Source organism: Nerophis lumbriciformis, linkage group LG23, assembly GCF_033978685.3.
Source record: "Nerophis lumbriciformis linkage group LG23, RoL_Nlum_v2.1, whole genome shotgun sequence".
NCBI lineage: Eukaryota > Metazoa > Chordata > Actinopteri > Syngnathiformes > Syngnathidae > Nerophis > Nerophis lumbriciformis.
Window position 1 is genome coordinate 1,480,672 of NC_084570.2, and position 23,517 is coordinate 1,504,188.

Sequence of the window (23,517 nt, forward strand, 5' to 3'; positions counted from 1 at the left end):
ATAATAGTGAGAGTCCAGTCCATAGTGGATCTAACATAATAGTGAGAGTCCAGTCCATAGTGGATCTGGCATAATAGTGAGAGTTCAGTCCATAGTGGATCTAACATAATAGTGAGAGTCCAGTCCATAGTGGATCTAACATAATAGTGAGAGTTCAGGCCATAGTGGATCTAACATAATAGTGAGAGTCCAGTCCATAGTGGATCTAACATAAGAGTGAGAGTCCAGTCCATAGTGGATCTAACATAATAGTGAGAGTCCAGTCCATAGTGGATCTAACATAATAGTGAGAGTTCAGTCCATATTGGATCTAATAACAGTGAGAGTCCAGTCCATATTGGATCTAACATAATAATGAGAGTCCAGTCCATAGTGGATCTAACATAATAATGAGAGTCCAGTCCATAGTGGATCTAACATAATAGTGAGAGTCCAGTCCATAATGGATCTAACATAATAGTGAGAGTCCAGTCCATAGTGGATCTAACATAATAGTGAGAGTCCAGTCCATAGTGGATCTAACATAATAGCGAGAGTCCAGTCCATAGTGGATCTAATAATACTGAGAGTCCAGTCCATAGTGGATCTAACATAATAGTGAGAGTCCAGTCTATAGTGGATCTAACATAATAGTGAGAGTCCAGTCCATAGTGGATCTAACATAATAGTGAGAGTCCAGTCCATAGTGGATCTAGCATAATAGTGAGAGTTCAGTCCATAGTGGATCTAACATAATAGTGAGAGTCCAGTCCAGTCCATAGTGGATCTAACATAATAGTGAGAGTCCAGTCCATAGTGGATCTAACATAATAGTGAGAGTCCAGTCCATATTGGATCTAATAATAGTGAGAGTCCAGTCCATAGTGTATCTAACATAATAGTGAGAGTCCAGTCCATAGTGGATCTAACATAATAGTGAGAGTCCAGTCCATAGTGGATCTAACATAATAGTGAGAGTCCAGTCCATAGTGGATCTAACATAATAGTGAGAGTCCAGTCCATAGTGGATCTAACATAATAGTGAGAGTCCAGTCCATAGTGGATCTAACATAATAGTGAGAGTCCAGTCCATAGTGGATCTAACATAATAGTGAGAGTCCAGTCCATAGTGGATCTAACATAATATTGTGAAAGTCCAGTCCATAGTGGATCTAACATAATAGTGAGAGTCCAGTCCATAGTGGATCTAACATAATAGTGAGAGTCCAGTCCATAGTGGATCTGGCATAATAGTGAGAGTTCAGTCCATAGTGGATCTAACATAATAGTGAGAGTCCATTCCATAGTGGATCTAATATAATAGTGAGAGTTCAGTCCATAGTGGATCTAACATAATAGTGAGAGTCCAGTCCATAGTGGATCTAACATAATATTGTGAAAGTCCAGTCCATAGTGGATCTAACATAATAGTGAGAGTCCAGTCCATAGTGGATCTAACATAATAGTGAGAGTCCAGTCCATAGTGGATCTAACATAATAGTGAGAGTTCAGTCCATAGTGGATCTAACATAATAATGAGAGTCCAGTCCATAGTGGATCTAACATAATATTGTGAAAGTCCAGTCCATAGTGGATCTAACATAATAGTGAGAGTCCAGTCCATAGTGGATCTAACATAATAGTGAGAGTCCAGTCCATAGTGGATCTAACATAATAGTGAGAGTTCAGTCCATAGTGGATCTAACATAATAGTGAGAGTCCAGTCCATAGTGGATCTAACATAATATTGTGAAAGTCCAGTCCATAGTGGATCTAACATAATAGTGAGAGTCCAGTCCATAGTGGATCTAACATAATAGTGAGAGTCCAGTCCATAGTGGATCTGGCATAATAGTGAGAGTTCAGTCCATAGTGGATTTAACATAATAGTGAGAGTCCATTCCATAGTGGATCTAACATAATAGTGAGAGTTCAGTCCATAGTGGATCTAACATAATAGTGAGAGTCCAGTCCATAGTGGATCTAACATAATAGTGAGAGTCCAGTCCATTGTGGATCTAACATAATAGTGAGAGTCCAGTCCATAGTGGATCTAGCATAATAGTGAGAGTTCAGTCCATAGTGGATCTAACATAATAGTGAGAGTCCAGTCCATATTGGATCTAATAATAGTGAGAGTCCAGTCCATATTGGATCTAACATAATAATGAGAGTCCAGTCCATAGTGGATCTAACATAATAATGAGAGTCCAGTCCATAGTGGATCTAACATAATAGTGAGAGTCCAGTCCATAGTGGATCTAACATAATAGTGAGAGTCCAGTCCATAGTGGATCTAACATAATAGTGAGAGTCCAGTCCATAGTGGATCTAACATAATAGTGAGAGTCCAGTCCATAGTGGATCTAACATAATAGTGAGAGTCCAGTCCATAGTGGATCTAACATAATAGTGAGAGTCCAGTCCATAGTGGATCTAACATAATAGTGAGAGTCCAGTCCATTGTGGATCTAACATAATAGTGAGAGTCCAGTCCATAGTGGATCTAGCATAATAGTGAGAGTTCAGTCCATAGTGGATCTAACATAATAGTGAGAGTCCAGTCCATATTGGATCTAATAATAGTGAGAGTCCAGTCCATATTGGATCTAACATAATAATGAGAGTCCAGTCCATAGTGGATCTAACATAATAATGAGAGTCCAGTCCATAGTGGATCTAACATAATAGTGAGAGTCCAGTCCATAGTGGATCTAACATAATAGTGAGAGTCCAGTCCATAGTGGATCTAACATAATAGTGAGAGTCCAGTCCATAGTGGATCTAACATAATAGTGAGAGTCCAGTCCATAGTGGATCTAACATAATAGTGAGAGTCCAGTCCATAGTGGGGCCAGCAGGGGATCACCTTGAGTGGAGACAGGTCAGAAGCGCAGAGACGTCCCCAACTGATGCACATACGAGTGGTCCACCCTGGGTCCCGACTTTGGACAGCTAGCGCCTCATCTGTGTTCACCGAATTACTGCTGCAGTTGGTTGACCTCCTAAAAGGTCATAGTGAGCTATTGGTATCCATACTAGATGAAACAGGCTGAACCTTCAGCCCTGCAATCCCCTCACAAAGTCTCCATAACAAATTCTATAGCCAAGGTTGAAATCATGTATATGACGGAAGTTTACTATTTGTTTCAACTTGACGGGATGGTGAAGGCCTTACAAGTCATCTTGTCATCTACAAACCCCGTTTCCATATGAGTTGGGAAATTGTGTTAGATGTAAATATAAACGGAATACAATGATTTGCAAATCATTTTCAACCCATATTCAATTGAATATGCTACAAAGACAACATATTTGATGTTCAAACTCATAAACTTTATTTTATTTTTTGCAATTAATAATTAACTTAGAATTTCATGGCTGCAACACGTGCCAAAGTAGTTGGGAAAGGGCATGTTCACCACTGTGTTACATGGCCTTTCCTTTTAACAACACTCAGTAAACGTTTGGGAACTGAGGAGACACATTTTTTAAACTCCTCAGCTGGAATTCTTTCCCATTCTTGCTTGATGTACAGCTTAAGTTGTTCAACAGTCCGGGGGTCTCCGTTGTGCTATTTTAGGCTTCATAATGCGCCACACATTTTAAATGGGAGACAGGTCTGGACTACAGGCAGGCCAGTCTAGTACCCGCACTTTTTTAGTATGAAGCCACGTTGATGTAACACGTGGCTTGGCATTGTCTTGCTGAAATAAGCAGGGGCGTCCATGATAACGTTGCTTGGATGGCAACATATGTTGCTCCAAAACCTGTATGTACATTTCAGCATTAATGGTGCCTTCACAGATGTGTAAGTTACCCATGTCTTGGCAACTAATACACCCCCATACCATCACACATGCTGGCTTTTACACTTTGCGCTTATAACAATCCGGATGGTTCTTTTCCTCTTTGGTCCGGAGGACACGACGTCCACAGTTTCCAAAAACAATTTGAAATGTGGACTCGTCAGACCACAGAACACTTTTCCACTTTGTATCAGTATGATGCTTTTATTTTTATTTTATATTTTATTTTATTTTTATTATTTTTTATTTTTTATTTTTTATTTTTTTCTGTTTTGTGTAGTTATAATTATATGCTTTTACTTGTAATTGTATTGAATTGTAGACCCCAGGAAAACTAGTGGGTTGTTGAGGCAACCAGCTAATGGGGATCCTTAATAAAAATAAATAAGATAAATAAATCTTAGATGAGCTCAGGCCCAGCGAAGCCGACGGCGTTTCTGGGTGTTGTTGATAAACGGTTTTCGCCTTGCTTAGGAGAGTTTTAACTTGCACTTACAGATGTAGCGACCAACTGTAGTTACTGACAGTGGGTTTCTGGTGATATCCTTTACACTCTGATGTCGCTTGTTGATGCAGTACAGCCTGAGGGATCGAAGGTCACGGGCTTAGCTGCTTACGTGCAGTGATTTCTCCAGATTCTCTGAACCTTTTGATGATATTACGGACCGTAGATGGTGAAATCCCTAAAGTCCTTGCAATAGCTGGTTGAGGAAGGTTTTTCTTAAACTGTTCAACAATTTGCTCTCGCATTTGTTGACAAAGTGGTGACCCTCGCCCCATCCTTGTTTGTGAATGACTGAGCATTTCATGGAATCTACTTTTATACCCAATCATGGCACCCACCTGTTCCCAATTTGCCTGTTCACCTGTGGGATGTTCCAAATAAGTGTTTGATGAGCATTCCTCAACTTTATCAGTATTTATTGCCACCTTTCTCAACTTATTTGCCACGTGTTGCTGGCATCACATTCTAAAGTTAATGATAATTTGCAAAAAAAAAAAAATGTTTATCAGTTTGAACATCAAATATGTTGTCTTTGTAGCATATTCAACTGAATATGGCTTGAAAAGGATTTGCAAATCATTGTCCAGGGTGTACCCCGCCTTCCGCCCGGTTGTAGCTGAGATAGGCTCCAGCGCCCCCCGCGACCCCAAAAGGGAATAAGCGGTAGAAAATGGATGGATGGATGTATTCCGTTTATATTTACATCTAACATAATTTCCCAACTCATATGGAAACGGGGTTTGTACGAGACAACTGAGAATGTAGTAAAGGTTAATTGTTCTCTGCATGGCCCCTCGCATATTTTCTATCCATGCTGCTCGGCTAAAATAGGTCAAATGAAAAGCACGTAATTATACGCTGTACATCCATGCACGTTAAAACACGGAGTTTTCAGTGGGGATTAATTGGCATTTGTCGTTTTTCAAATCATTTCAACAAGATAGAAATGTAACATCATAACAAGCACTCAGCTGGCGAACTAACACGTCTCCCACCTTGGTGTTAATGTGTTTGGTGCTACTTGTAAAACACCCACTTGTTTAGAATTTTTTCACAAGAGCCTTGGCACCATTGCCATTGGCAGTTAGCACGGGAGCCCAATTACTGTTTTGACTTTATTTTTTTATGAGAGCCACATGACATGCCAACTTTTCGGTGCATTTGACATATGGTCCTTTTTTCCCCCTGTCACTGCCTATTTTGATAAGTGGGCATTTTAGAGTGCTGCGACCTGAAGGCAATGGGCTCTCCAAGTGTCACCATAATGACCAATATTAAAGTACATTAGCGTAGTGTGCCTAAGTATTCAATACAAACAAGGCAGAGGTTTTATTTAACACGTATATTTAATATTGTGGCCATTGTAAAATCACTGCAACACTGTATTTGAATATAGGAGGATAAAACACTGTACTTTTATCAAGTGTATTTTTTGGGGGGGCGTTTTTGATTGATTGATTGAAACTTTTATTAGTAGATTGCACAGTACAGTGCATATTCTGTACAATCGACCACTAAATGGTAACACCCGAATACGTTGTTCAACTTGTTTAAGTCGGGGTCCACGTTAATCAATTCATAGTACAATTATATTCTATCAGCATAATACAGACATCACACAAGTTAATCATCAGAGTAAATACATTGAATTGTTTACATTATTTACAATCCGGGGCGGTGGGATGTGTTTGGTTTGGTTGATATCAGCACTTCAGTCATCAACAATTGCATCATCTGAGAAATTCAAGATTCAAGATGCTTTATTATCGTCCGTTCTTTAACATGTACAAGACACATAAGAACTGACATTTCATTTTCGGCACAGCCCCACTAAGAGCAGACATACGTTACAGGGGGACAAGACGGGACCGCCGAAGACTCAGCCACTTATGGCGCTCCTTAAAAAAGGTGGGGAAAAAGGTGATATTGGGAAAGGGGGGAAGAGTAAAGAATACCAGTCTAAGGCTGGACCCTCGGGAGGGGGTCCAGACTGAGTCCAAGGGAAAAAACTCATTTAGCATAGCACACATAAACATGTTACATATAATCACAACAACTCGCAACAGAGGGGGGGATTTGGGGCCATGGAGCGCTAATATCCGTCCATAACCCCGAAGAAGAAATAAGCAGTGGTGATGAGAGGCGTTGGATGTGGATGGGGAGTGTGTTTGTATATATGCCCATTGTCTTTGGGTGAAGTGTAAATGTTCATAAGCCCAGAGTCGTTCTGCATGCAATGCAAGCAAAGTTCGATTCCCAGGTGTCGTTGAGGAGGGGAGGCGGTAGGGAGGTCAAAAAGTGTCCATCTTTGAAATTCCTTAGGGGATTATTACAGAACAGCCTGTTCTTGTCTCAGGCCATTCGGGGGAGTCAAATCGTAGATAAGGATTTTTGTTTTTTCTCGAACAGGCATTAACAATGACTTGTCTGTTCTATTCGTCCATGCTGGCTCTCATATCCAAACCTTCCTTTATAGCAAGCTTTTTCATGATGTGATCCATCTTGCGATTCAGTTCAGAAATCGCCACAGACCATACTTGCCAATCTTGAGACCTCCGATTTCGGGAGGTGGGGGGTGGGGGGGCGTGGTCGGGGTGGGGCGGGGGCGTGGTTGGGGGCGTGGCTAAGAGGGGAGGAGTATATTTACAGCTAGAATTCACTAAGTCAATTATTTCATCTATATATATACACAGTATATATATATATATATATATATATATATATATATATATATATATATCAAGAGGGACAGAGACAGCGCACAGTGCATGTGGATCACATGTTACCATGGCGAGAAAACATGGAGAGACTGCCACTTATCTAGTCTCCACCAGTTGCAGAAAATGTGCCATCAGTACAACTGGACAGTGCTGTTTCAGTTCCATCACCAGGACCATCAGTGAGTCAGACACAAACTAGTCTCATCATTGAACCAGATTCAAGGGCTGCTGAGTTGCCATCATCAGAACCCAGATCACCCACAACAAAAACCCCACCAGTGATCCGCAGGTACCCAGAAAGGTTTCGAGTACCACCAAAAAAACTGAATCTCTGAAGACAGTATAAAAATCTGTGTTAAAAAATACTGTTTGTATAATAAGCATGTTATTGTTTACAAATGAGGGTTAAGAGTTCAGTACAAAAAAAAAGAATGTGGCTTAAGTACAGTTTTTTAATTGAGCTGCTGCATTTTTTGGTTGGGTTGTTTATTTCTTTTGAGTAACTTCTACATTTATAAAAGGGGAGGAATGTAATGGAGTGATCTATGTTTGTCTGTTGCCATCTCCTGGTGAATGTTGGCTATAGCGTACTGGGGTTACTTTTTGGTTGGCCACCGATTTACGTGGTGTTGCGCACCTGACGTCAAGTGTGTGAGTCTGTTCTGAAGTCTACAGTAAAGAGACGTACTTCATCCCCTCGCCTGTTTATTGCCTCCAACTCAATATATTACAACAACATTGGCATGGAGCTGGATGGGGCGTGGCCTCCAGGTCCGCCTGAATTTTGGGAGATTTTCGGGAGAAAATTTGTCCCGGGAGGTTTTCGGGAGAGGCGCTGAATTTCGGGAGTCTCCCGGAAAATCCGGGACGGTTGGCAAGTATGCCACAGACTGTGTTCCTACAACCCGGCCCAATCCGTCCATTGCGACAAACAGCCTTTGGGCTCCTTGAGTGGCTGCCATCGTCTTACGAATTTGACGATACACCAGAGCAATGCCCAGCCCAATCAGCAGGTGCCCCACGATCATGGTTCCAAATAGGTAGATGTCTTCCACGTCCTCGATGGAAAGGACTGAGAGGCACATGATTCTCCATTTGTCCCAGGAATCTCTCACGTACCCCGCTGCAATGGTTCCATAAGGGTAGCCAGGCTCCCCAGAACCTCCTTTCCTCGTCGAAAAGGCCCAATTGGGAACTTTCAGTTTTGGTTTATTTTGGCGGCGACATTAGACCAAAGCGGTAGTGTTTTGCTTTAAGGAAAACCACATTTCCCATGAGGAACAGCGCGTATAGCATTGTAATTCGTCATCAACTACTGTCATGTACATACAAACTGACACGATAATACCACGATGATTCCGTATGACGACTGAACCTACATATTTTACTCAAACTTTATACCTTCGGTTTGCAGTCATTGCTTTGTTTTCTCTTCATACGTTCGTACACTGGCACAGTGTGCAGTGTCTGCGAACTTTTTTGTTGTTGTTGTTGGTGAGCAAATCAAGCAGATGCGTTCTGAAGATGGACGGTGATGAATCAGGCATTCTTTGCGTCATGTCAGAGTTAATGGAAGTAAATGGTTCCACATCTGCGCCGCCGATCCTCCAGGTCGCATGTTTGTTTGCGCCGGTTCCTGCACACACATTTGCACCCATCATTTTTTCCCATCGCCGCTTGTTTGCCAAGATCAGAGGCAGACGTCCTAGAGTATGTGAAGTGTTCCCATCATGCATCACTTCGTGCCTGGGCCGCTCACGCCCACTCATCATCCCCACATTAGCGCCCTTCTCCCGCCCGCCGCCTCCCTCACAAACGCTCTTTTTTTCCCCCTTCCTTTTTTCCCATTCCACCAATGCTGCTCTGTGATCTCGCTGTTTATGTTTGGCCTTTTTTGCCGCGCTGCACCGGCTAATGACGGCGCAGAGATAGCAGGTGTGCTGCATTAGGCGACTGCTGCCGTGGCGGAACAAATTAGAGGTCCGCCGACTCTGAGCGCCAACCTTTTCACCGCCGCTCCTCCCGTTAGTGGCCGTGAAAACAAACACGTAAGCCCGCGTGCCAGATATGCAAACTGTACGAGCTCGCACGCAGAGAGAGAGACGCACCGTGGGCTGTCAGGTGTGTGCAATTTCAGTTAAACGATGCAACCCGACCATGTAATCTTCTCACCTGGGGAAAATGTGAAATGGAGGACATTTGAGGTACATAATAACGGTTCTTTTGGACTGTACTCTGACAAACTTAATACCCTGCTGAATTGTTTAGCTCTGAAATAAATAAACACACAGGACAAATGACTTGGCACCATGTATCCTCCTCAGCATGACAGTCATTCTCACTGTACAATATCAAAATACTAATACTAGACATCAACTCTCTCATGTCCATTGGACACTTTATGATGGGTTAGACATAGTAGTGTATTTTGAATTATAATATTTATTTCTGTACAACCAATGACAACATTTTACATTTGTGACAGTCTCTCCCTGTCAGGGTTCCATGGACCACCAAGAACTGACATGACTGCAAGCAGTTTCCATCCATCCATCCATCCATCTTCTTCCGCTTATCCAAGGTCGGGTCACGGGGGCAGCAGCCTAAGCAGGGAAGCCCAGACTTCCCTCTCCCCAGCCACTTCGTCCAGCTACTCCCGGGGGATCCCGAGGCGTTCCCAGGCCAGCCGGGAGACATAGTCTTCCCAACGTGTCCTGGGTCTTCCCCGTGGCCTCCTACCGGTCGGACGTGCCCTAAACACCTCCCGAGGGAGGCGATCGGGTGGCATCCTGACCAGATGCCCGAACCACCTCATCTGGCTCCTCTCCATGTGGAGGAGCAGCGGCTTTACTTTGAGCTCCCCCCGGATGACAGAGCTTCTCACCCTATCTTTAAGGGAGAGCCCCACCACCCGGCGGAGGAAACTAATTTCGGCCACGTGTACCCGTGATCTTGTCCTTTCGGTCATAACCCAAAGCTCATGACCATAGGTGAGGATGGGAACGTAGATCGACCGGTAAATTGAGAGCTTTGCCTTCCGGCTCAGCTCTTTCTTCACCACAACGGATCGATACAGCGTCCGCATTACTGAAGATGCCGCACCGATCCGCCTGTCGATCTCACGATCCACTCTTCCCTCACTCGTGAACAAGACTCCGAGGTACTTGAACTCCTCCACTTGGGGCAGGGTCTCCTCCCCAACCCGGAGATGGCACTCCACCCTTTTCCGGGCGAGAACCATGGACTCGGACTTGGAGGTGCTGATTCTCATCCCAGTCGCTTCAGACTCGGCTGCGAACCGATCCAGTGAGAGCTGAAGATCCTGGCCAGATGAAGCCATCAGGACCACATCATCTGCAAAAAGCAGAGACCTAATCCTGCAGCCACCAAACCAGATCCCCTCAACGCCTTGACTGCGCCTAGAAATTCTGTCCATAAAAGTTATGAACAGAATCGGTGACAAAGGGCAGCATTGGCGGAGTCCAACCCTCACTGGAAACGTGTCCGACTTACTGCCGGCCATGCGGACCAAGCTCTGACAGTGATCATACAGGGAGCGGACCGCCAAAATCAGACAGTCCGATACCCCATACTCTCTGAGCACTCCCCACAGGACTTCCCGAGGGACACAATCGAATGCCTTCTCCAAGTCCACAAAGCACATGTAGACTTTTTGGGCAAACTCCCATGCACCCTCAAGGACCCTGCCGAGAGTATAGAGCTGGTCCACAGTTCCACGACCAGGACGAAAACCACACTATTCCTCCTGAATCCGAGATTCGACTATCCGGCGTAGCCTCCTCTCCAGTACACCTTAATAGACCTTACCGGGAAGGCTGAGGAGTGTGATCCCACGATAGTTAGAACACACCGTCCGGTTCCCCTTCTTAAAGAGAGGAACCAACACCCCGGTCTGCCATTCCAGAGGTACCGCCCCCGATGTCCACGCGATGCTGCAGAGTCTTGTCAACCAAGACAGCCCCACAGCATCCAGAGCCTTAAGGAACTCCGGGCGGATCTCATCCACCCCCGGGGCCCTGCCACCGAGGAGCTTTTTAACTACCTCAGCAACCTCAGCCCCAGAAATAGAAGAGTCCACCACAGAATTCCCCAGGCACTGCTTCCTCATAGGAAGACGTGTTGGTGGGATTGAGGAGGTCTTTGAAGTATTCTCTCCACCGATCCACAACATCCGCAGTCGAGGTCAGCAGAACACCATCCTCACCATACACGGTGTTGACAGTGCACTGCTTCCCCTTCCTGAGGCGGCGGATGGTGGTCCAGAATTGCTTCGAAGCCGTTTGTGACTTTGTTTATTTTTCAATAGTACTCAGTTGCTTTTCAGCACATTCCTCTTCCACTGCTCGCTCTTCCGGTCGCTTTTCAGCCTCCCGCGTCATCGTCTGTCCCTCGCTCGCGTCTCTCCAGCTCCTTCTGCCTCGCCCTTTTATTCATTGAGAGGAGATTATATAATTGTGCCCAGGTGGGCGATCCACGCATCTGGCATTTATCGCCTCGCCGCTGGCCCGCCGGCCACGCCTCCTCGCCGCCATCTCGGAGTCGGCCCCGGCGTGCCCTGCCTTGCTGTCGGTCTGCTGGCCACACCTCCCCACAACATTCTAATGTTTTTTTTTTCCAACGAGTGTCGTCCTACTTGCCGTTCCATCAGCATGACATTCGTAATAACATTTAATATTTACAATATTTCGGTCATTATAAGCATTACCGCAACGTATGTCCTGGCTGCATTGATTTCGCAGCGTGCATAGTAGAGATGCGCGGTTTGCGGACACAACCGCGGAGTCCGCGGGTCGGGCGGTTGAAATAAAAAAAAAATAGATTTTATCCGCGGGTCGGGTCGGGCGGTTGAAATAAAAAAAAATTAGATTTTAAATAGATTCAGGCGGGTGGCAGTTAAACCAATTGGGAAATATATATACATAGTTAAATGTTGTTACCCACATACGAAAAACGAGCAGGCACCTGCAGCATATGCCACAACAGAAGAAGAAAAAAAAAGAGATGGACACTTTTACGGAGCGGAGAAGGGACGCCTCGCCGGGGTCCGGGACCGAGGCCCCTTACCCCGAGAGGGCCCCACCGGGAGCCGTAGCTGAGGTGATCCGCGAGAAGGGCCCGACGCACGTCCAGGGTCACCACCGCGCCCACCGCACCGACACCCCGCCTCGTCCGCCTTCGCCGCGGCCGGCGTCACGCGCAGCAGGTAAGCAGCTTACCTGCCCGCCACCCCAGTGGCCGGGGGCTCGTAACAGGGGTCACTCCGCGCGCTCCGCCCGCGCAGCTTACCTGCCCGCCACCCCCGTTGCCGGGGGCACGTAACAGGGGTCACTCTGCGCGCAGTGCGCTCACGAAAGGGGTGGGGCTCACCCTGGTGAGCCGAGTGGGCCACTTTTGGTAAGCAGAACTGGTGCTGCGGGATGAACCGAACGCCGGGTTAAGGCGCCCGATGCCGACGCTCATCAGACCCCAGAAAAGGTGTTGGTTGATATAAACAGCAGGATGGTGGCCATGGAAGTCGGAACCCGCTAAGGAGTGTGTAACAACCCACCTGCCGAATCAACTAGCCCTGAAAATGGATGGCGCTGGAGCATCGGGCCCATACCCGGCCGTCGCCGGCAGCGACAGCCGCGAGGGCTAGGCCACGACGAGTAGGATGGCCGACGCGGTGCGCGCTGAATCCTCGGGCGCGAGCCCGGGTGGAGCCGCCGCGGGTGCGAGGGACATCGCACCTCCACGCGCTTGGAGGTGCGCTCAGCGCGGCTCCCAGATGATTGCGCACTGGTGTGCGTCTGGGCCGTGACAGCGTGGCACGCATTGAATGTCTCTGCTAAATTGGATCAGTCTCCTTTCTTTAACAGGCAAAAGCTTTATAACCTCACTAATGCCTTGCATCGTCTATATTAGATATATAACAGCGGGCGGGTGCGGTTTTGATTAAATGTTAGTTCACATCACCCCCCCCTTCTGTGCGTCGGTTGAAGTGGGTGGGGTTTGGTAGCGGGGGTGTATAATGTATCCCGGAAGAGTTAGGGCTGCATGGGATTCTGGGTATATGTTCTCCCGAAATGTGTTTGTCATTCTTGTTTTGTGTGGGTTCACAGTGTGGCGCATTATTAGTAAGACTGTTATAGATGTATATTGTACAAAAAGTGTTGGGCTGGCATGCTGTTAATACAGATTGTAGAGGGCGCCAAATGTTGTACCATCATGGCACGCCCTTATTATAGCTGTAAGGGTGAAAATCGGTGAATATTAATCCCGGGAGTTTTCTGCGAGAGGCACTGAAACCCGGAAGTCTCACGGGAAAATTGGGGGGTTCAGCAAGTAAGCTGCTGAGCCGCATCAGAGTGAACAAAGAGCCGCGGGTTGCCGACCCCTGGATTAGACCAAAGAAAATATGACCCGCTGGCTACTGATTGGCTCAGCCTCAGGCAGCACAACTATAATGTATTAAACAAGTGTAAATATGTAGGCCTTGTCTTTTTATGTTCTAGTTATGAAAATATTTAATATTTATGATACATGATGACATTTTGCCTACCCGAAATTAGGTTTTACTGTCCTAATTTTAGTCGTGTTATGTTTTTTTTGTCTGCATTTACCGGCAAATAAGAAGCTTCAAAAGTCATGCCCAGGCTGTCATAACGTGTCAGGTTTTCTGTTACGTTCAATCGCACAGCTAAGTCAGCTGGCATACCTTACATCGACCGAGAAACAAGGTTTGAACAAGCCATCAATGATGTCCGGAGGGGGAAAAAATGGGTTGCTAAAATGAATTCTAGCCTTTACAGACCAAGAGCAATGAGTATAAGAGATGGGTAAAAAGAGGCAAGAGAATTAAAAAAAAAAAATACTTGATTGGAGTGAAATTGCTGTTGGTTAAAATAAGCACCTGTAGCAAAGGAAAGAAAAATATTTCCCTCATTTTCGCCTCGACCAAAAGTGCTATTCTGTAGCATGTCATTGGGCCGCTGTATTACTGTCATTACAGCAATGGGCCCACTCAATGTGTTTGTCAGCGGGCGACTCGCGGTTGAATGACACCCAATCTACATGAAACGCGATTGCCTTTGGTCCAGAGGGAAATGGGTAACCTTGCCCCTTCCTCTTCATCAGACATCTCTGATTGATACCGGATGTTTTCTGAGTGATGGTACACTTGAAGCCATACGCTTTCATGTTCCATGGCTGCAGGATGGTGACAGCCAAAGGGCCTGGGGCCTCATGTATTAAGACTTGCATGGATTTCCTACTAAAAATGGGCAATTTCAGAATATGTTGGCATCCATTGCAGCCGGTTGCACCCAAGAGGGGCGTCCCCGCATTTGTGGCCTCTTCCCAAGGTTTATTTTTTCTCCCATTGGGTTTTTGGAGTTTTTCCTTGCACATCAGGGGATGCTGTTGTTGTTTGTGCTATACCGAGCTATACGGCAGTACAAACCAGACCAAAAGCAACTTTGTTATTTCAACAGCAGCCGCTCGCTCTTTCTCACTTGCGCCCATACTTGCCAACCCTCCCGAATTTTCCGGGAGACTCCCGAAATTCAGCGCCTCTCCCGAAAACCTCCCGGGACAAATATTCTCCCGAAAATCTCCCGATTTTCAGCCGGAGCTGGAGGCCACGCCCCCTCCAGCTCCATGAGGACCTGAGTGAGGACAGCCTTTTTTCACGACGGGAGGACAACAGGGTGACAAGAACTAAATCATCCAGACTAGAGACAAATTGTATTATTATGTTTATCTTAACTAAAAATAAATATATTTATTAAATAAAAAAATAAAAATAAAAAATACATTTTTACTATATTTTGCTGAAAACATCCAAATTAATTGTATTTTTATTTGTATTTTTTCTGACTCCTTATTACATCCAGCCATAGAATTATACATTAAAATAAACATATTTGAAATAATTAATTTTAAATTATCACAATAATTCTTATAAAATGACCATATTTAATTATTAAAATCATTGCTTGTTTATCAACAACTTTAGCATTTTATTCATTACATTTTGAAGCTCTCGGAAACATGTTATGTTATATTCCTTAATATTTATTTATGCAAGTTTGAAGTATCAATTATCTAAACACAGTTTTGTTTGCATATTTTCAGGATATATATATATATATATATATATATATATATATATATATATATATATATATATATATATATATATATATATATATATATATATATATATATATATGTATGTGTGGGAAAAAAATCACAAGACTATTTCATCTCTACAGGCCTGTTTCATGAGGGGGGGTACCCTCAATCATCAGGAGATTTTAATGGGAGCATTCGCATACCATGGTTTATATAGGGCACAGAGTGGGTGGGTACAGGCTGGCCTAGGGGCGTGGTGATTGGCTCATGTGTTACCTACGAGGTGTTTCCGTCTATGGCGGCATGTTGTTACAATTTCGCTGCGCTTGTTGAGGGATGACAGGTCTGGACGGTAAATAATAAACAGTTTCTCTTTCAAGCATAGGTTGCATCTTTTATTACCACTATTGTAAGGTGTGCTGGATGCAAGAATTTGCCATGTTATTGAATATTTAACATTATTGTCTTTGAGGTCCCAAATGTGTTTGCTGAGTTCTGTGGTATTTCGCAGGTTTTTGTTCCTGAAAGAAGCCTTGTGATTGTTCCATCTGGTTTTGAATTCTCCCTCGGTTAATCCTACATATGTGTCGGATGTGTTAATGTCCTTGCGTATTACCTTAGATTGGTAGACAACTGATGTTTGTAAGCACCCCCCGTTGAGAGGGCAATCAGGTTTCTTTCGACAGTTACATTCTTTGTTGGTTTTGGAGTCGCTCTGTCTGGGGGCCGACGGCTCATTTGCAATTGTTTTGTTGTGGTTTGAGATGATTTGTCGTATATTGTTCATGCAGCTGTAGCTCAATTTAATGTTGTTCTTGTTGAATACTTTTCTTAGGGTGTTGTCTTTGGGAAAGTGTTTGTCAATCAGATTGAGGAATTTGTGTCCAATGTTCGTTGAGACGTTTTTGCTGTATGGGGGGTTGTACCAGATGATGCCGTTTCGTTTTCTGTTCTTTTTTGGCTTGTTTCCTGGCGTGGGTTCATAGGTGAGGGTGAAATTGTATCCGCTTTCATCAAGGGCTTTTTGGTACGGGGGGGGCTTGCTTGGTCAAATTCAGCTTTGCTAGATGACAGCATCGATAGTATTTTATTGATTCCGGTAGGTATTCTTTTCGTGGTGGTGGGTGGGTGGTTGCTGTCATGGTGCACGTATTGGAGTGTTGTGTTGGGTTTCGTGAATGGTTGGTAGCTGTTATTTCTCAGGTTGAAAGTGACGTCAAGGAAGTTGACGGTTTGCTTGTTGGCTTCAATCGTGATCCGTAGGCCGTTCTCATATATATATATATATATATATATATATATATATATATAGGTAAAAGCCAGTAAATTAGAATATTTTGAAAAACTTGATTTATTTCAGTAATTGCATTCAAAAGGTGTAACTTGTACATTATATTTATTCATTGCACACAGACTGATGCATTCAAATGTTTATTTCATTTAATTTTGATGATTTGAAGTGGCAACAAATGAAAATCCAAAATTCCGTGTGTCACAAAATTAGAATATTACTTAAGGCTAATACAAAAAAGGGATTTTTAGAAATGTTGGCCAACTGAAAAGTATGAAAATGAAAAATATGAGCATGTACAATACTCAATACTTGGTTGGAGCTCCGTTTGCCTCAATTACTGCGTTAATGCGGCGTGGCATGGAGTCGATGAGTTTCTGGCACTGCTCAGGTGTTATGAGAGCCCAGGTTGCTCTGATAGTGGCCTTCAACTCTTCTGCGTTTTTGGGTCTGGCATTCTGCATCTTCCTTTTCACAATACCCCACAGATTTTCTATGGGGCTAAGGTCAGGGGAGTTGGCGGGCCAATTTAGAACATAAATACCATGGTCCGTAAACCAGGCACGCGTAGATTTTGCGCTGTGTGCAGGCGCCAAGTCCTGTTGGAACTTGAAATCTCCATCTCCATAGAGCAGGTCAGCAGCAGGGAGCATGAAGTGCTCTAAAACTTGCTGGTAGACGGCTGCGTTGACCCTGGATCTCAGGAAACAGAGTGGACCGACACCAGCAGATGACATGGCACCCCAAACCATCACTGATGGTGGAAACTTTACACTAGACTTCAGGCAACGTGGATCCTGTGCCTCTCCTGTCTTCCTCCAGACTCTGGGACCTCGATTTCCAAAGGAAATGCAAAATTTGCATGGTTGGGTGATGGTTTGGGGTGCCATGTCATCTGCTGGTGTCGGTCCACTCTGTTTCCTGAGATCCAGGGTCAACGCAGCCGTCTACCAGCAAGTTTTAGAGCACTTCATGCTTCCTGCTGCTGACCTGCTCTATGGAGATGGAGATTTCAAGTTCCAACAGGACTTGGCGCCTGCACACAGCGCAAAATCTACCCGTGCCTGGTTTACGGACCATGGTATTTCTGTTCTAAATTGGCCCGCCAACTCCCCTGACCTTAGCCCCATAGAAAATCTGTGGGGTATTGTGAAAAGGAAGATGCAGAATGCCAGACCCAAAAACGCAGAAGAGTTGAAGGCCACTATCAGAGCAAGCTGGGCTCTCATAACACCTGATCAGTGCCAGAAACTCATCGACTCCATGCCACGCCGCATTAACGCAGTAATTGAGGCAAAAGGAGCTCCAACCAAGTATTGAGTATTGTACATGCTCATATTTTTCATTTTCATACTTTTCAGTTGGCCAACATTTCTAAAAATCCCTTTTTTGTATTAGCCTTAAGTAATATTCTAATTTTGTGACACACGGAATTTTGGATTTTCATTTGTTGCCACTTCAAATCATCAAAATTAAATGAAATAAACATTTGAATGCATCAGTCTGTGTGCAATGAATAAATATAATGTACAAGTTACACCTTTTGAATGCAATTACTGAAATAAATCAAGTTTTTCAAAATATTCTAATTTACTGGCTTTTACCTGTATATATATATATATATATGTATTAAATACTTGACTTGGTGAATTCTAGCTGTCAATATACTCCTCCCCTCTTAAACACGCCCCCCACCCCCGCCCGACCACGCCCCCCACCCCCCACCTCCCGAAATCGGAGGTCTCAAGGTTGGAAAGTATGCTTGCGCCAATACATGTGTAGTGAGTCTTATTCTGCGTTGTGTAATTTTTAAAAATAAAAGACACTTCACCATGCCGTCGGTTCAGTATTTATTGGCAACCTGTGTTGGAAACATGAAACACACACACACAGGTCTCAACTTTCTGGCGGAGTGATATCTGCTCCTTCTCATTCAAAAGTCAGAAGGAAGAGGAAGTAACAGACATTCATTCATATAAAAATAATAATACATTAAATCTAAGGCTGAAACGACGCGTCGACGTAGTCGACGTCATCGGTTACGTAAATACGTCGACGCCGTTTTTGTGCGTCGATGCGTCACATATTTACGTCACACTACCGTCATGGCGGAGCGCAAAGCAGATGATGCGAGCGGTGCGAGCGAGGGAAAAAAAGCACGCCAAAAGTCGTCAAAAGTGTGGGAGTATTTCAATAAACGGCCTAATAATGTAGTAGCGGCGAACAGCTGTCTCGTCAGCTGACGCGCGAGCTCGCAACCGTGGCTGCTTAGCAACCAGCCAAACCCCACTTAATAAAATTATATTTGATCTTAGAGCACATCCGCATCCCTATTCACCTAGGCAACCCCAGGAAATGTATATACTTCGGCATTATTTCGGCCAGTCGGCTTATATGATCAGAGCCGATCAGTTTACGTTCACGCGCAGGTATAACGCGGTGCGCTCCCGTCTCATCTGCTGGTGCGCGAGCCCGGTAATTAGACAGCTTTGTCAAATCAAGGTGTACAAAAGACGCCAGCGCAGAGTGGAAAAAGGTTTAGTTCATTACAGATAACCAAGAGTTGTGCCAAAAGTGTACCAAAAGCTGAACGGACAGCCGGTAAGATTTAATATTTCTCTTTGTGGGTGTGGCGCACCGGTTGCGCTGGTGAGATTGGGGTGGGGGGGAGTTGTGTGCATGTAGCGTGCTTAGTCTGGAGGCTAAATACACACGGTGTTTTATGTAACTGTTGTTTAGTGTTGATATTCTTTGCTTAGTTTGATAAATGTTGGAGCAGTTTGCTTCATCAGGAGGGTGAAGTCGCTCAACTTAAAGTGTTGGATTTAACTGTGTTGGATCATTGGCTGCTGGTGAGGGCATAGAAAAAGGGGCATTTTTCTACCAGTTGACAGCGTTTAAGATTGAGTGTTTCACTGCTAAATTAATAATATATTTATATTGAATATGGATTTTAAATATGTATCTAAATAGGTGGTTAATTGGTTAGGTATTTATGTATTTGCATATTGGGTTTTCTGTTGCATTTATCTATTGTGTTTCTGGGTTTAAATGTATTTTATATGTATCTTGGTGCATTTATGTTGAGACAATTTATTTAAAATCTGTTTTAACTTAAAGGGAAAAGATGTGTCCATTTTCTTGCACTTGTTTAATGGTTAAGAGTTTGATAGCCTAATTAATAATTGTAAATTATGGGATTGATAATTGATTGATTTTTTACAGCATGTTAATCTTGTGGTGTTTTGTCCTTAAAGGTTTTTCACCTACTAAAGAAGCTAAAGGCTACTAAAGAAGCTAAAGGCTACTAAAGAAGCCAAAGGCTACTTAAGGCTTCTAAAGACAGCTAATGACAGCTAAAGAAACTAAAGTCTACTAACATTGCTAAAGACTGCTAAAAAGACTAAAGAAGAAAAAAGAAGCTGTTTCTTTGTTGGAAAAACTGTTGCAAACTAATGGAAAATAAAAGGAAAAAGTAACTACAGTCTGGTCTTTTGAGTGAAATCCAGAAGCCACATTCAGCATTGGTACATCCCTTCAAGTGTGGGATAAGCACAGCGAAAAAAGCAAAACACTTGACAGTTGTTGTATGCACACTGTGTCGAGCGGAAATGGCCTATCATAGCAGCACAACGGCTATGAACGAACATTTGAAAAGAAAACACCCGACAGCGTTCTTGCCATCACCATCAACTAGTCAATCGTCCGCGTGAGTATACGTTGTCATCATTACACAAAAACATGAATGTGTCATTTGTATCTGCGTTGTAAATTCATAAACTAAAACACTGTTTCGCTCTGAGAGGCGCGTTTGGCGTGCCTGTTCAGTGTTTACAAAGACGCGCTCCTCTTTAACGCTAACGTTAATTAGTTGTGCAAATACCTTTTACAACATTAACAGTTATATATACTATGTACAAATGAACGATTAACTTTCACTTTAATCATACTATCATTGTTGTGTTATTAAGCAAAATAAGCAATACTTTTACTTTAGAAATGCTTATACTATTGCAGAATATTAAGATTTGCACTGGATGTTTACTTTTATATTTGCACATTAAAAAGAAAATAAGCTACTTTTAATTGTGTTAAATGTTACAAGTTTTAAATGTTTACATTGTTACAGAATATTTTGTCATGTTGTTGTCAATGTTGACTGAGTGGCCATACTTTTTTTTTTTTTGTAAATAAAAGTCATGCCTTTTGAAAAAACTGGCCTACATTTATTTTTTCATCTTCATTTTAAATAAAAAAAATAATCGGTAAAAGGAAAAATAATCTATAGATTAATCGAAAAAATAATCTATAGATTAACCGATTAATCGAAAAAATAATCTATAGATTAATCGATAGAAAAATAATCGTTAGCTGCAGCCTTGATTAAATTACATTAACAAAAACGTCTTCTCACAAAATAATAATAATGCACAAATCACATACCTGTGTTGGAAACATGAAACACACACACACAGGTCTCAACTTTCTGGCGGAGTGATATCTGCTCCTGTGTGATGTAAATACTACCAAACAATTCACACAGTCGACGTTCTACGTCTAAATAAACAAAATTGTGCATACAAATTACTCAAAACAACACATCACTTGTACCCACAACAATATTGGGTTAACTTTTCAAGTATCTAGGAACGTTTAGGAATAATATTTACAATATGAAGAAACACAGAGCAGTGAAGAACTATTACCTTCTCATTCAAAAGTCCGAAGGAAGAGGAAGTAAAGCAATCGAAAAAACAGCAAAGACACTTTCCGCACCGGACATCCGGTTCTTCAAAATAAAAGCGATACTTCAAAATAAAATATAACACCCTGTCTAGTTCATAATATAGCGCAACAACATCACACTATTACACGTGCACATATGGCACTTAGCCAGTGATGCGTTTACAGCCACACAAAAAGTCGGACATCTCCAACACCACACATAAAGTGTCATTCCAGGTCGTTACACTATGATTTACCAATCAAATGTGTGCTTATTCTCAGGGCCGGCCCGTGGCATAGGCCGCATAGGCAAATGCTAAGGGCGCCGTCCATCAGGGGGCGCCACGCCAGTGCCACAAATGTTGGAGAAAAAAAAAGAAAAAAAAAAGTTGGTACTATTATTTCTAAATACAAAAAATAATCCCACGTTAATTAAAATGCAAAGTAAAGCCTATTTAATAGAAATATTATTTGTTACAACACTACGCCGCCCCCCCCCCCCCCCTCCTCCCCCCGCACGGTGCGCCCCCTCCCTTCCCGTATCATGACTCTTTTTGGACGTCACCACATCAAAAAATCAACACAAGATGTCAAAACGGCCAAAACTGTCAGGTGCCCAGGGAAGAAAAAAGAGAAAAGAAGATGAGGAGAAATGAGAAAAGACAGAGGTAGCAGGTAGGTAACGTTAGCCTACATGAAATTATTTGTCTGTTACAGAATGTGATAGTAACCTGGCTTTTTAGCATTAAGCTAATGTTACATGATTCGGCAATTGCTAATCAATAAATAGCTAGTTCTGTTTTAACGTCGGGTTAATATTGTGGAGGGGGCTAAATTGTTATGGAAAATAATAATGTAACGTTAGGTAATTACAGTACTCCCACCTTACATTCCTCAGGGACATTTCTTTCTTTCTTTAGTTTATTTGGAACATGAACACACTTACATCATAATACATCACACAATTTCATATCATTTCATTTTACATCATGCCCGAAAAGGAGTAGGAAGAAGCAAAGCTTATTTAATCCTACCCCTTTCCCACTTCAAAGCGTTTACAAATATATAGAATCATTTACTGACCTTTTTATATAATAAAATAACATCTATGAATTAGTATACAACAGTTTTGTAATATGTAATTAATTAATTAATTCAGTCATTATTAACATACTGAGATGAAGAATATCTTATTTTCAATAAGGTTGAAAGTATTTCTCATAATTCTTCTTCTTTGTACTCTGTAAGCACTATTATTTTGAACAACCTCTTAAACTGGATCATATCAGTACAATTTTTAACTTCTTTACTTAATCCATTCCATCATTTAATTCCACATACTGATATGCTAAAAGTTCTAAGTGTTGTACGTGCATATAAATGTTTGTATTAGATCTTTTAAGCAGGTGTTTTTTGTTTACATTGTTATTGCCTTCTGGTTAGCTAATGTTTGCCCTGCAGGTAATCGTCACTTTTCCACCCCTTTATATATTAGGTATAGTTGTAAGTAAAAACAAAAAGGTCAAAGACAAAGCTATTCGGGTTCTTGTGAGTATATACACTTCACTGCCGATGTGGGGGGGCGCCACCTAAAATCTTGCCTAGGGCGCCAGATTGGTTAGGGCCGGGCCTACTTATTCTAGTGTCATTTATAAGGAATCTTAGTTTATAAACAGTAATCATGAAAAGCTGTTAGTATATTAAATAAATACTAATAAAAATATTTTTTACAAACAGGAAGTTGCAGGAATGTACACATGATCCCCTGCTTACATCTCATTGTGCAACATGTGAATGTTTTAACGGGAACTAAATGCAATGTCTGAAAGGGGTACACATTATTTCCAAAGCAGGACCTCCACCCAGACAAACAATACAAGTACACAGTTCATGAAAAACACTATTTTTTGTTATTGTTATTGTAAGGGGGCCTAAACACTTATATTAGAAATGGAAATGACTGCTGTCATTTGATTATAATAATAAGAGAATATTGTCTATCTGTATTGGCCCTGCGATGAGATGGCGACTTGTCCAGGGTGCACCCCGCCTTCCGCCCGAATGCAGCTGAGATAGGCTCCAGCACCCCCCGCGACCCCGAAAGGGACAAGCGGTAGAAAATGGATGGATGGATGGAGATCGAACTTGTTATTTAGTCAGGTTTGGGACAGGTGTAGCCACAGTTGTTGCTCACATGGGCTCCACTGAATGCTCAGGGAGTTTTTGCGTTTGCTCACACGCATGAAACATTAGAGGGAACATTGCACACCACAGAATTCAATATCTAATTTGGGCGCAGTTGATTTAACGAGTGAAAGTTACCAGCGTGACTCTATGTGAACATTTCACAAT

The 23,517-nt window shown here is 42.9% G+C and overlaps 1 long non-coding RNA gene across 1 annotated transcript in view; it reads right to left on the minus strand.

The window, feature by feature from the left end:
- The window catches only part of LOC133622616 (uncharacterized), a 39,831-nt gene that overhangs the window by 4,286 nt on the left and 12,028 nt on the right, over positions 1-23,517 (minus strand). Inside the window, exon 2 of the long non-coding RNA XR_009817808.2 lies at positions 2,849-2,984. This is a non-coding gene — a long non-coding RNA (uncharacterized lncRNA). The remainder of the gene's footprint in view (positions 1-2,848; positions 2,985-23,517) is intronic.